Source organism: Nicotiana tomentosiformis, chromosome 9 (assembly GCF_000390325.3).
Source record: "Nicotiana tomentosiformis chromosome 9, ASM39032v3, whole genome shotgun sequence".
NCBI lineage: Eukaryota > Viridiplantae > Streptophyta > Magnoliopsida > Solanales > Solanaceae > Nicotiana > Nicotiana tomentosiformis.
The window spans coordinates 5,543,092-5,555,894 of record NC_090820.1 but is presented as its reverse complement, the minus strand read 5'-3'; the positions used below and the strand labels follow the sequence as shown (position 1 = coordinate 5,555,894).

At 35.6% G+C, this 12,803-nt stretch overlaps 1 long non-coding RNA gene across 2 annotated transcripts; it reads right to left on the bottom strand.

Annotated features, from left to right (window-relative positions):
- Window positions 1-7,079: 7,079 nt before the first annotated feature.
- Window positions 7,080-12,008, bottom strand: LOC104110662 (uncharacterized). Of its 2 annotated transcripts, XR_689519.4 has the most exons (3): window positions 10,156-11,887; window positions 9,736-9,803; window positions 7,080-7,752 (listed from the first exon to the last, which is right to left on the bottom strand). It is a non-coding gene; the product is annotated as an uncharacterized lncRNA (long non-coding RNA). The 2 variants fall into 2 exon arrangements; XR_689518.4 differs by having other exon boundaries at window positions 7,080-9,803; window positions 10,156-12,008.
- Between the last annotated feature and the right edge of the window lie 795 nt (window positions 12,009-12,803).

Sequence of the window (12,803 nt, the reverse complement as noted above, 5' to 3'; positions counted from 1 at the left end):
CTTCTCGATTTATCATATTGGTTTATTTATTCAATCTTGCACTTAATTATTTAATTGCTTGATCACCAATTGAATACTATCTACGAATCTAGAATTGAACTCGAAAGTGGGAATTCTATATTGCATATAGGATTGAGTAGGGCAAGTTCTTGAACTCAGGCATCGGGGAACGGATTCGTGGTTAGGATAGACATATACCTAATTGCCTTGCTTGGTTGATTTACAGGAATTATACATGCGTTCTTGTTGATTCTAACTCCATAGACATATAGGCATTAGGTTAGCTTGAATAGGCGAGTAAGAACTCGACAGATTCTTATGAGAAATATTAACTCTGTCAACCAATAAGCTAGATAAATTAGTCGGTCAATTCAATTTAAGAATACAATATGATTGTTAGATAGCCCATAACCCTAGATCATTTTCATTACATTGATATCATAAACATCTGCTCTTTCTTTATTCAAAGTTCATTATTTATATTTTTTTATTTAATTAGTTTAGAATCAAATATTTTTAGGTTTAATTCTTGTTTAGATAATTAGGATAGTCTAATTTAGTTAATAGTTAATCACAAGTCCTCGTGGGTTCGACATCCGACTTTTAGTCACTTTATTACTTGACGACGGCGTATACTTGCGTGTGCGTTTGGCTGCAACAAGTTTTTGGCGCCGTTGCCGGGGACATAGAAATTAGCTATTTTTCTAGATTAGACATTTTTTTTATCTATTCATTTTTTTTAGTTTAGTTAGTATTTGTTATTTATTTTAACATGGCATCTTAGAATGAAAATTATTCGAATGATGGTTATTCTTATTTTGATGATCCTTGTCCATATTGTGGAGGACCCCACTGGTGAAAAAATTGTCAGAATATTTCCGGGATCGATTTGTGCGCACAATCTCAATCCTTTGAGTGGAATATTTGTAATATGTGTGGTGGTCAAGATGGCCATTGGGATGGTTGTCTTAATCCTGTTCATCCTTCTCTGAGCCCTTATTATGATCTTTCTAATGATGTTTCTGAGTTTGGTAGGGGCAATGAAGTGCAGGATATGGAGCCTGATGCATATATTAGGGATATTCTGAGGCAAGTAGCAGAGCAACAGGATGAACTCAAAAAAGATATGAAAAGAATGAGGGCAGCAATCACAAGAATAAAGGCCAATATGGAAGAATTGAATGAAGAGAGCGAGTACCAGCAAGAAGATAATTTTGAAAAAGTGGAGATTTTGAGCCATATGTCGCTGGTGGAACAATCCGAAAGATTAGAAATATATGAGGCTCAACGTGAGGAAATTACAAATGAGATGAGATACTTTATAGAAGGAAGAGCCGAATTGGGACAAGAGATCGATAAATTTGGTACTACTATTCACAACTTAGAGGCTCAATTGAATACAAAGGTTGATGCGTCTAACGCCCAACAAAACAGTAATGAGTTGTGTAAAGCTGAAAATGAGCTTATACGCCAAATTGAGGAGCTAAAAGTGGAGAGCCAATCACTCAAGCATATTTTTGTTGATGATTCCCATGTCGAGAAAAGTACACTAGAGCCATGTGAGGAAGTAGATAATGTTATATTTGAAGATTCTTGTGTATGTAAATATGAGGATGTAAAGAGTAATACAATTCTAGAGTTAGGGCGTATTGGTCCTCATTCCAATTATTTTTCCACATTGTGTTTAAATAGTAAGATAGTAATCGAGCCATCTGAGCCTATGGGGGAGTCAAAGGGTGAGGATGAGAATTTCTATATTCTTGAATTTGTCGTGCCAGAGAGAAAAAATTACATTCCTCATATAAAGGCGAAGAAGTATAGAGTCAAAAATATATTACTTGCCTTGGTTATCGTTGTAGCCCCCACCACTGGAGCATAGCCGCAGACTGGATGCCATGTTAGGGGTACAATTTATAAGTTCAAGGTGGAGGCAAAAAGTGGTTCAAGTCATACTGCGACGTTAAATTAGGCTCTTGTTGGGAGGCAATCCAGCTTTACTGCTTTCTTTTATTTTTGTTTACTTTCTATTTTATTTTATTTTTATTATTTTATAGTATTTATTTTTGTTTTGTAGGATTATGAGCATAGGAAGCAAAGCCATTAGAAGAGTGCAAAAGCGAGCTAGATGGTGAGGACTAAGTGTGGGGTGCCCACACAAAGGACGATGCCTGGGGGAAGTCTGAGTACCTCGTGAGCCGCTATTGCTTCGGCCTTTGGCCTACCAGGGAGTCTCGTTTACCCTCTTATTATTTATAGTGTGCATTGAGGACATTGCAAAATTTTAAGTGTGGGGTGAGGAGATCGTTTGGATGAGTTTCTGTGCTATTTTAGCTTAGTTGTAGTACTCATTCTTAAGTGTAGTAGCTTTTGTGAAAAAAAAAAAAAAAAAAGAAATTAAAAAAAAGACTTTTCCCGACGATTGATCTCCTAGACAGTTTTCTTGAGGGGTTAAAGTCTAAACAAAAATCCAAAAATATGTCTTTTAGCTTTCTTTAGGTAGTAATAATCCCCTATGATTTTTTTTTGTGCCTTGGTTCTTTTCCATGGGATGTAGTTTGAACCGGGTAATTTGTTTTCCTTTTAGAGTAGATTAGAGTTTAGGAAATAAATGGAAGAAGAAATATAAGATTTCCAGTGGCCCTTGACTTGTTTCATAGTAGCATATTTATGCTTTGGCATGTGTAGTATCTCCCCTATATTTTGATATTAATCTTGATGCCTTTATATATTGGATAGCATGTTTTGTGACGACTATTTCTCGTTTTCTTGACTTATGTTCACCTTGTGCTTAATGCTTAATATCTCGTGGCTCCGTGAATATTTGCATCTTTTGAGAGTTGGAATGTGACCGTCCTTAGTGAGTCATGTGCCATGTGTGGTGAGATTTTTGTGTAGTCCATGTATTGTACTTGTGTCTAGAACTTGCCCGGTATGTGAGTTGAAGCGAAATTTTAGGTGATGCTCGGTTTGAGAATTGATTTTAGGCTTTCTTTGATCTTTTTGAGCTTAATTGCTTATCACAAATAAAATATATCCCTAGTTAACCCTTTTGAGCCTGTAGACCTGTTATTTGGTACCCACATTACAAGTCTATACCCTTTTTGTTCTTAATTGATATTGTTTTGATCCTTTTACCTCTTAAAGCACTTTAATTGTTAGATGAGCGCTAAAAGAAGTAAGAAGGAACTAAGTGTGAGGTGACTTTTGAGTGGAACCAATGAAAGAAAGAAGGGTGCACTTACTTTGTAAAATAATACACCACTAGCGAAAATTGAAAAAGAAAAAAAAAAGAAGAGAAAAATCTGAAAAAAAAGAAAGAAAAATATAGATGAATAAATTGTTGTCTTGTTCTTGCTAGTGGGTATGAATTAAAGTAGTGCTTAAAGAAAGAGGAAATATTGTTGGGGGTGATATTATTTGTGAAATTGAAGTGGTGTTGAAGAATTTGCGCTTAAGTTATTTGGTGATGTGTTAAAGTGCTTAGGAGGTTGAATCACTATTCCTAAAATATATCCTACCCGTCCCTTAGCCCACATTACAACCATAAAAAAGTCCTAATTGATTCTAGATCGAGCGAGCTTACATTAGTAGAGATTTACATTAAGGGCAAGCCTATGGTACCAATTGCATGCATGTGACTTCTTTGTGAGAGTGAGCGATTTTCTTTGATATATGTGAGTCATTAAAATATATTTGATCATGAGATTCGAATGTGTGGATTGAACTCGCTCTCTTGTTCTTGTTGTGAGGGCACATGGTTTCACGAGGGATAGGTAACGTTATTAGACTTCTCTATGATGTTGGGTGTTCAAGCCATGAGTACATAGTGACATTGAGTCGGTTTTTGAGGTTAGGGTTGTTGTGAGCATGTTGTCTTTGTTCGAATATGTTTAAAGAAGGGCATAAGTAAAGGGAAGTGTATGTGATGCATAGTCTAGAGCCTAATTGTTGCAAATAACCATGGTCATAGGTGCAGTGTGCTTTGAATGATAAGAGCTTAATTTTGTTTCGTCTACTATATGATGGTTTGTTCGAGGACGAACAAAGGTTTAAGTGTGGGGTAGTGATGTTTGGCATATTTCGATATGTGTTGATGTTACTTTACCCATGTTTTAACCGCTTCTTGATGTTATTTGATCCTTAAAATGTCCAACATGGTTTAATTATTAGTTTTATGACTAATTGAGTTGTGTGTGATGAATTAGGGTGTTTGGAGTGCAAAAATATGAAGAAAAAGTGCTCTAGCTAGAGGAAGAGGGGTTGGATGCGTCGCATCCAATCTAGAAAAAATCAGATTTTGTGCACCCTTAGCAGTGAAGTCGGCCCATAGCATCCGCACCTGGGCAAAGCTGAGAAGTGGAGGACGAGGTGGATGCGACGCATCCACCCTAGCATCAACCCTAACCTCAAAGCATCCACCCTAGCATGCGAAGCTGAGAAGTGGAGGACGAGGTGGATGCAAAGCATCCACCCTAGCATGCGAAGCTGAGAAGTGGAGGACGAGGTGGATGCGACGCATCCACCCTAGCATCAATCCCTGAAGCTGATTTGGATTAGAAATAGGAGAACTTTGGCCCACGACTTTTGTACGCAATATATAAGCCAAAAACGCCTCTTTTAGGTCATCTAACATATTGGGAAGAGGAAAAAGCCACGAAAAAGCTGTGGAGGCCGGAATTTATCAAGTTTCATCTTTCTCCCACCAAACTTAGTAATTTTTATGTTTCTTTGTATGATTTGTTGTTTGGCTACCATGTCTATATGGAGCTAAACTTCACATTCTAGGGTTGTGGTTCTTTCATGACTATTGTTATTCGGATATTGATTTTGCCTTCTTGATTTATCATATTGGTTTATTTATTCAATCTTGCGCTTAATTATTTAATTGCTTGATCACCAATTGAATACTATCTATGAATCTAGAATTGAACTCGAAAGTGGGAATTTTATATTGCATATAGGATTGAGTAGGGCAAGTTCTTGAACTCGGGCATCGGGGAACGGATTCGTGGTTAGGATAGACATATATCTAATTGCCTTGCTTGGTTGATTTACAGGAATTATACATGCGTTCTTGTTGATTCTAACTCCATAGACATATAGGCGTTAGGTTAGCTTGAATAGGCGAGTAAGAACTCGACAGATTCTTATGAGCAATATTAACTCTGTCAACCAATAAGCTAGATAAATTAGTCGGTCAATTCAATTTAAGAATACAATATGATTGTTAGATAGCCCATAACCCTAGATCATTTTCATTACATTGATATCATAAAAATCTGCTCTTTCTCTATTCAAAGTTCATTATTTATATTTTTTTATTTAATTAGTTTAGAATCAAATATTTTTAGGTTTAATTCTTGTTTAGATAATTAGGATAGTCTAATTTAGTTAATAGTTAATCACAAGTCCTCGTGGGTTCGACATCCGACTTTTAGTCACTTTATTACTTGACGACAGCGTATACTTGCGTGTGCGTTTGGCTGCAACAAGTTTTTGATCGTCGGGAAAAGTCCAAAAATAAAATTTCAATTTTTTCTCAATTGTTTTTCTGTTTTTTTAATATATTTTTATCTTTTTTAATTAAGGTACTAAAACTACTACTACTACTACTACTACTATACTGCACCATTAATTCTACTAACTATGCTATTAAAAATAAGAAGCTAGCTAACAATAAAAAGATAAGAGACTAACAATATACTCACACACATCATAATATATTTCTCAATTGTTTTTCTGTTTTTTTTAATATATTTTTATCTTTTTTAATTAAGGTACTAAAACTACTACTACTACTACTACTATACTACACCATTAATTCTACTAACTATGCTATTAAAAATAAGAAGCTAGCTAACAATAAAAAGATAAGAGACTAACAATATACTAATATATTCCGATTAATCTGAAAAATCAAAACCGACGATTCACACACATCATAATACATCATACAGAGGTAATCAAGAATCCTAATAGCCGAGCGGAATGGAAATGCTCAAAACGACCGGTCGGGTCGTTACAATTCGGGAAGAGATGAAATATTTTATTGGATGATTATTACTTCCTCTAGTCCATTTTAACTGACTTTTTAGCATTTTTTGTAGTCCATAATGTTTAATTTTTTCAGATATCAAGAAGGAATTAACTTCTTTTTTCGAAGTTTTCCCCGGAGTAAATAACCTGGAAGTATTTGTTGTATTTCCCAACGAACAAATTAAAGTTAATATGGTTAATTTTATTGTTAATTAATGCTAATAGGTGAATTTCTTAATATGTGTTAAAATAACCAAAAAATTAATTAAAAGTGGACCAGAGGGATTATTATTAATTTGTTGTTATTAATGATGGTTTAAACTTTAAACCCGTTAAAACTTCACGTAATGTCATGATTGCTTATGAATTAATTCCTGCCGTCCATATAAAGTCATCCTTTAAAAGCAATCATTTAGGGTTCATGTGTTTGGTATTAAAAATGAAATGGAACGGTTTAATACGAGATCTATGAATTGAATACAAGTGAGATATATGTTATGTCCTAACTAGAAAAAGAAAATGACAATTATCTTTCTACTTTTAGTAAACCTTACTATATATTGTACTCCATTTCCTATTTCTCCTAGCCAAAACAAATAGGGAAAATGTTATGCCACCGGGTCCTCTAGGGTTGCCTTTTATTGGAAATTTGGATTAATATGATAGTTTAACCCCTCATCTTTATTTTTGGAAACTTTCCAAGAAATATGGAAAAATCTTCTCTTTGAAACTTGGCTTTGCTACTATGGTAGTACTCCATCCGTTCACTTTTACTTGTCTCGTATTCTAAAAATAGATTTTTACTTTTCCTTGTCACTTTTAGCATATCGGGAATGATTTAGAAGATCCAAAACCAAAAATAGTTGTATTTGCTAGCAACAACATAATGGACAAGGGCAGGCAAATTTTTTTCCATGTTATACCAACAATATTAATTACTCATTTCAAATCATTTTTTCAAATCTTGTTAAGACTAGAAATCAACACAAATGAGCAGATTTGCGATTAGGGATCATGAGGAAGAAAAGGGGAAAATCGACTCAGAGAGAGGATATTATATGATGTATTAACAAAATGAATGGAAAAGAATAGTCTAGAATGTCACTTAACCCCTATTTATATTTGGGCCTTTACAGTGTAATAGCAAAAGAAAAAGAAATTTTGATACAAATAAATAACGGGCTATGCCCAATTACTCCAGCTCTTGTGTTGGCCCAATCTTCGTGGCCCAATCTTCAGCTAACTCCAACATCCCCCCTCAAGTTGGAGGGTGGACACATGTCCAACTTGCCAGTCAAGGTGCGATGGTGCTGGCTTGTCAAAAGTTTAGTAAAAATGTCAGCTAGCTGTGAACTAGTAGAAACATGGGACTAGAGATATAAGAGCATTCGCCAACTTGGTGCGAATGAAATCGACTTCGATGTGCTTGGTACGCTCATGGAACACCAGGTTCTTGGCGATATGAATAACAATCTGGTTGTCGTACAAAATGGGAACTGGAGAACAATAGAGATACCCAAATCAGATAAAAGTCGAACTAACCAAGCTAACTCGGCTACCACCCTACTCGTGGATCTGTATTCTGCCTAAGCTGATGACAGGGAAACAATGTGCTATGTTTTAGAATTCCAACTGATGAGACTCCCACCCAATTGAATACAAAAACCAGAAACAGATCGCCAAGTCTCGGGGCAAGCAGCCCAATCACTGTCACAACTGGCCAACAAAGACAAATCAACAGAATTATTCAGTAAAAACCCCAAAATCAGAAGTGCCTTTAAGTATCTCAATACATGTAAAGCGACAGTCATATCTGGAACTCTAGATCGTTGTAAAAATTGACTTAAATATTGGACGAACAAAGTATAAATATGGTCTTGTGTGGGTCAAAAAATTTAGTTTCCCAACTAGACTCCTATAACTTTAAGGTTGAGGCAGTAGCTTCCCAACATCAGAATGCAACTTGTGATTTATGTCCAAAGGACTAACAATAGCAGAAACATTAGCACAATTATATTCAGATAGAAAATCAGAGATAAACCTCTTTTGAAGAAAAAACAAAATACCGGACTGAAGATAACAGACACAATATCCAAAAAGTAGTTAAGCAACCCAGGTCCTTAATTTTGAATCGGTCATCCAAAAAGGCTTTAAGAGTAAAAATTTCAGATAAGTCATCCCTAATTACAATGATGCCATCTATATAAATAGATATAAGGGTAGTAAAATAGTGAGTTTTCTTAATGAACAAGGAGTAGTCATTCAATGAGTGATTATACCCCCAGGTAAAGAGCATGAGACAACTTGGCGTACTATTGCCTAGAAGCCTGTCTCAAGCCATAAAAAGACTTTTGCAGTTTTCATACCAAAGTAGTAGACCTAGAAGAAACAGAAGAAGTAGCAGCCACAGAAAGACCTTGAGGAAGTTTCATATAAACTTCTTCATCTAGATCTCTATGTAGAAATGCATCATTACCATCCAACTGAAATAGGGACCATTAGGAGTGTTAAGTATTTGAGCAGTAGGGAGAGGAGCATCTGGAGGGACATAAGAAACAATAACATGATCAGGAATAGAATCATAAAAAGTAGGCATTGAAGGAGGAAGATGAGAAAGTATAAGGAAAAACACATTCATGAAAAATGACATCCCTAGAGTAGATAACAGACTTAGTGGTGAGATTGTACAGTTTGTACCCCTTTTTAGCAAAGGGATAGCCAATGAACACACAAGGAGATGCTTTAGGTTGAAACTTATCTCTATGACACTTGGGAACACTGGCATAGCAGAGGCATCCAAAAGATTTTAAATGGAATAAGAAGGAGTAACCCCATAAAGTAATTCAAATTGAGTCTTATTGGACAAAACTATATAGGAAAATCTATTAATAAGATAGGTTGCTGTTAAAACACAATCTCCCCAGATATTGGTAGGAAGATTGGATTAAAACAACAAAGCTCTTGAAGTTCTTAGTAGATGTATATGTTTCCTTTCTACCACACCATTATGTTGTGGTATGTGTGGGAAAGTTATTTGATGTATGATACCATTATCAAAAAAGAACTGAATGGCTAAATTGGAGGAGCCAAGCTCCAAGGCATTATCACTCCTAAACTTTTGGACATAAAGGTGAAACTATGTCTTGACCATGACTATGAATGCTTTAAGTAGGGTAAAGGAATAACTCTTGGAATGTAAAATGTGTCCATGTTGCTCTTCTATAGTCATCAACTATTGTCAAAAAATATTTTACTCCAGAATAGGTTTGGATGTGGTATGGTCCCCAAGTGTCAACATGAATAAGTTGGAATAATGAGGTGGAATGGGAAGAACTATCTGAGAATGGTAACCTAGGCTGTCTAGCTAAGGGACAAATAGGACTAATAAAAGACATCTTAGCAGACAAGTCATTAGAGATAGAAGATATATGGTTCATTTGAACAAAAGGAACATGCCCCAATCTATGATGCCAAAGAGCATCATTTTTATTCACATTATTTTGAACAGTACAAGAAGGTAAAGTAGAAATATAACAAGGGTTCTCATTTTGCACATTTTGAACAGTATCACAAGGTAAAGTAGAAGCAGAACTGTGGCTCATATTTTGAACATTTGTATGCAAAGAAAATTCAAAATTTTGTACTACATTATTGAAAGCAGAAATAGAATTATCAGGTGATGTAGGAGGAACAGAATACTTGAGGTGAAACTTGTATAATCCTTGGTTCATCCTACCAAGTTCCAGAAGTTTCTTCATAGAATAAGCCTGTAGAATTATACAAGAAATATAAGTGAACAACACATAACAATTGAATTGTGTTATTAGCTTACTCACAGAAATTAGATTGCAATGGAAAAATTGAATATACAAAATATTTGTAGAGTGAAAAATGGTAACAAAGTGAGAGAACCTGTACAGGTTACCTTAACTTTGTAACCATCAGGTAGAGAAACTAAGAAAGGAATAGGAATGGGTGTAATATTAAAAAGGAGGTCCTTATTTAAAGTCATGTGGTCAGTTTCCCCTGAATGAACTATCCAAACCCTTCCAGCTACACTAGTCAACATGCGCATATTAGAACTACCATTTAAACACACATACAGAGAAGAAGTACTACCAGCAAAGTTGGCAGATCCCATTAGAACAGGTTGAGGACCTAAATCACCCAGTGTAGTCTGACTGAGCAACTGCATCAACTGGGAGTACTGCTCTTTGGTGAGACCAGGAATCAAAGAATTTTGATCAGTTAGAGAATATAATGCAGAATATTCGAAGTCTGCCCCTCAACACTTGCAGTAGTACCAAACTTTTTACCCTTTGTGTATTGGAAATTTGGTGGAAATCCATGTAATTTATAGCATTTTTCAATTGTATGACCAGGTTTCTTTCAATACTTGCAAGACAAAGTAGCCTTAGACTGATCAAAATTGGATTTTTGGTTGCTTGGAACAAAGTTCCCCTTTTGTATATATTATTTTGTAGATGGGAATTGAGGATGGAATTTGTTAATATTGGAATTTGCATTAAAGAGGCTGACTCTGTGTTACACTGGGTAGTGGCAACTACATGTCTCTGTTTTTCATCTTGCAACAAAATACTGTAAACAATATCAAGGGATGGCAGAGGTTGCATCATCAAGATATTGCTCCTCACCCCCCACACAAATATTATTTAGACCCATAAGGAATTGGTGAATCCTGTCCTTTTCCTTCTCCTTATGGAGACGCTTCTTAGCAGCACAAATACAAGAATTTGCATGCCTGGTACACATAACCCCTAATTCATCCCAAATTCTTTTAAGTTTGTTGAAATATGAAGCTATGTCGAGAGTCCCTTGATAAGTAGATGCAAGTTCGCTCTTTATTTCAAACACCTTGGTTCCATTAACAGTCCCATACCTATTAATCAATTATTTTCAAATGCTTTCAGCAGTTTCAGAATATTGTATACTTTTAGCTATATCTGGAGAGAGTGAATTGATTAATCAGGATATGACCATATTATTGCACCTGTCCCACTGCCTATGCTGGGGAGAATCCACAGCACGCTTGGTGCAAGACCCTTTGATAAAACCTATTTTATTTCTAGCAGACAGTGACACGATCATACTTCTCCAACCCCCAAAACTAGTCCCTGAAAAGGCACGACAACCAAAGACACCCCTGGTACACCAGAAGGAAAGAGAAACAATGGATTTGAGGGTTCAGGAGTATACGTAGGAGAGGAAGAACTCGAGTTCGGAGTAGAATTAACCATGATAACAGAGTATAACAACAAAAATTTCACAGCAAAGAATATTATCAACTCATGCAAGAGAACAAACAGAGAAGGATGTACCACACTTCTTCGCAACCTAAAGACGAAAAGACTTGAGAAAACTCAACAACCGCAACCAAATAAGTGCTCAAAGTCAAGATTGAAAAAGGAAACCCTAGCTCTAGCGAAGAACAACAGAACTCCGATAATCACTGGAAACCTAACTTTGGCGAAGAACAACAAAAGTCTGATAATCACCAGCAAACTCGAACCAAAATATATAGTCAAACAGTCAAGAAAACTCCCTCAATTTGAAAATTGAACAAAAAACCAATGAAAACTCCAGATTTTGAAACCTAGCGAAAATTGAAACGATGATGATAAACCTGATGAAATTGGACGAGAGTAACATCAGTCGATGTAGAATGGTGGGGACTACCAGATTACCCGCTCTGATACCATGTTAAGACTAGAAATCAACACAAATGAGCAGATTTGCGATTAGGGTTCATGAGTAAGAAAAGGGGAAAATCGTCTCAGAGAGAGGATATTTTCTGATGTATTAACAAAATGAATGGAAAAGAATAGTCTAGAATGTCATTTAGCCCCTATTTATGTTTGTGCCTTTACAGTGTAAAAACAAATGAAAAGGAAATGTTGATACAACTAAATACCGGGCTAGGCCCAATTACTCCAGCTCTTATGTTGGCCCAATCTCCGTGGCCCAATCTTCAGGTAACTCCAACAAATCCATTACAAATATACATCAATTAATATGAGTATCATGGTAAATTATACATTTCATTTATTATTTCTTAAGGGTGTGCAAAGTCCATAATGGACACGTAAAAGTGAACGGAGGGAATGGTTTCTTTAGCAAAACTAGCAAAATAGGTAACAAAAATACAAGATTTAGAATTTTTTAGTTGACCCTCTAGTTTTGGGCAGAAAAAGTTGTCTTACAATGGTCATTATATTGCCTTTGCACCTTAAATGCACAAAGTCTGTGTTCGTTTATTCAGTCTCAAGAAAGTGCAATCGTTTTAGTCTGATTCGTGAAGATGAAGTCTCAAGAATGATAAACAAGATATCAACAAGTTGCCCCTTCACAAATTACCAATTTGGTTATTTCATTAACTAAATTGAGAGGAAAAAAATGAGTATGTCTCCTGTGGCGGATCCACCCCTTTAGCAAGGGGTGAAATGGCACCGCTAAGATGATAAATTTTTATATACTTATGTTTAAATTTTTTTAAACTAGGTTAAATATTTGATCCTGCTACCCGCGGCCATAAACTAAAAAAAAGGTGTCATGACTGGTAGATCTTTTTGAAAGCTTCTCTTGTGGGTAAACTTCAAGTTAGAATTTATCTTGAACCTTGTCCGACATTCCCTTTTCTTTGTGCTTTTTATTTTCTTTTGTCCCAGTGATTTTCTTTTTCGGCTATCCCCCAATTTTTTATTTGTCATTTTTATTATTTTTATATTTTTTCTCTATTTTATTATTTT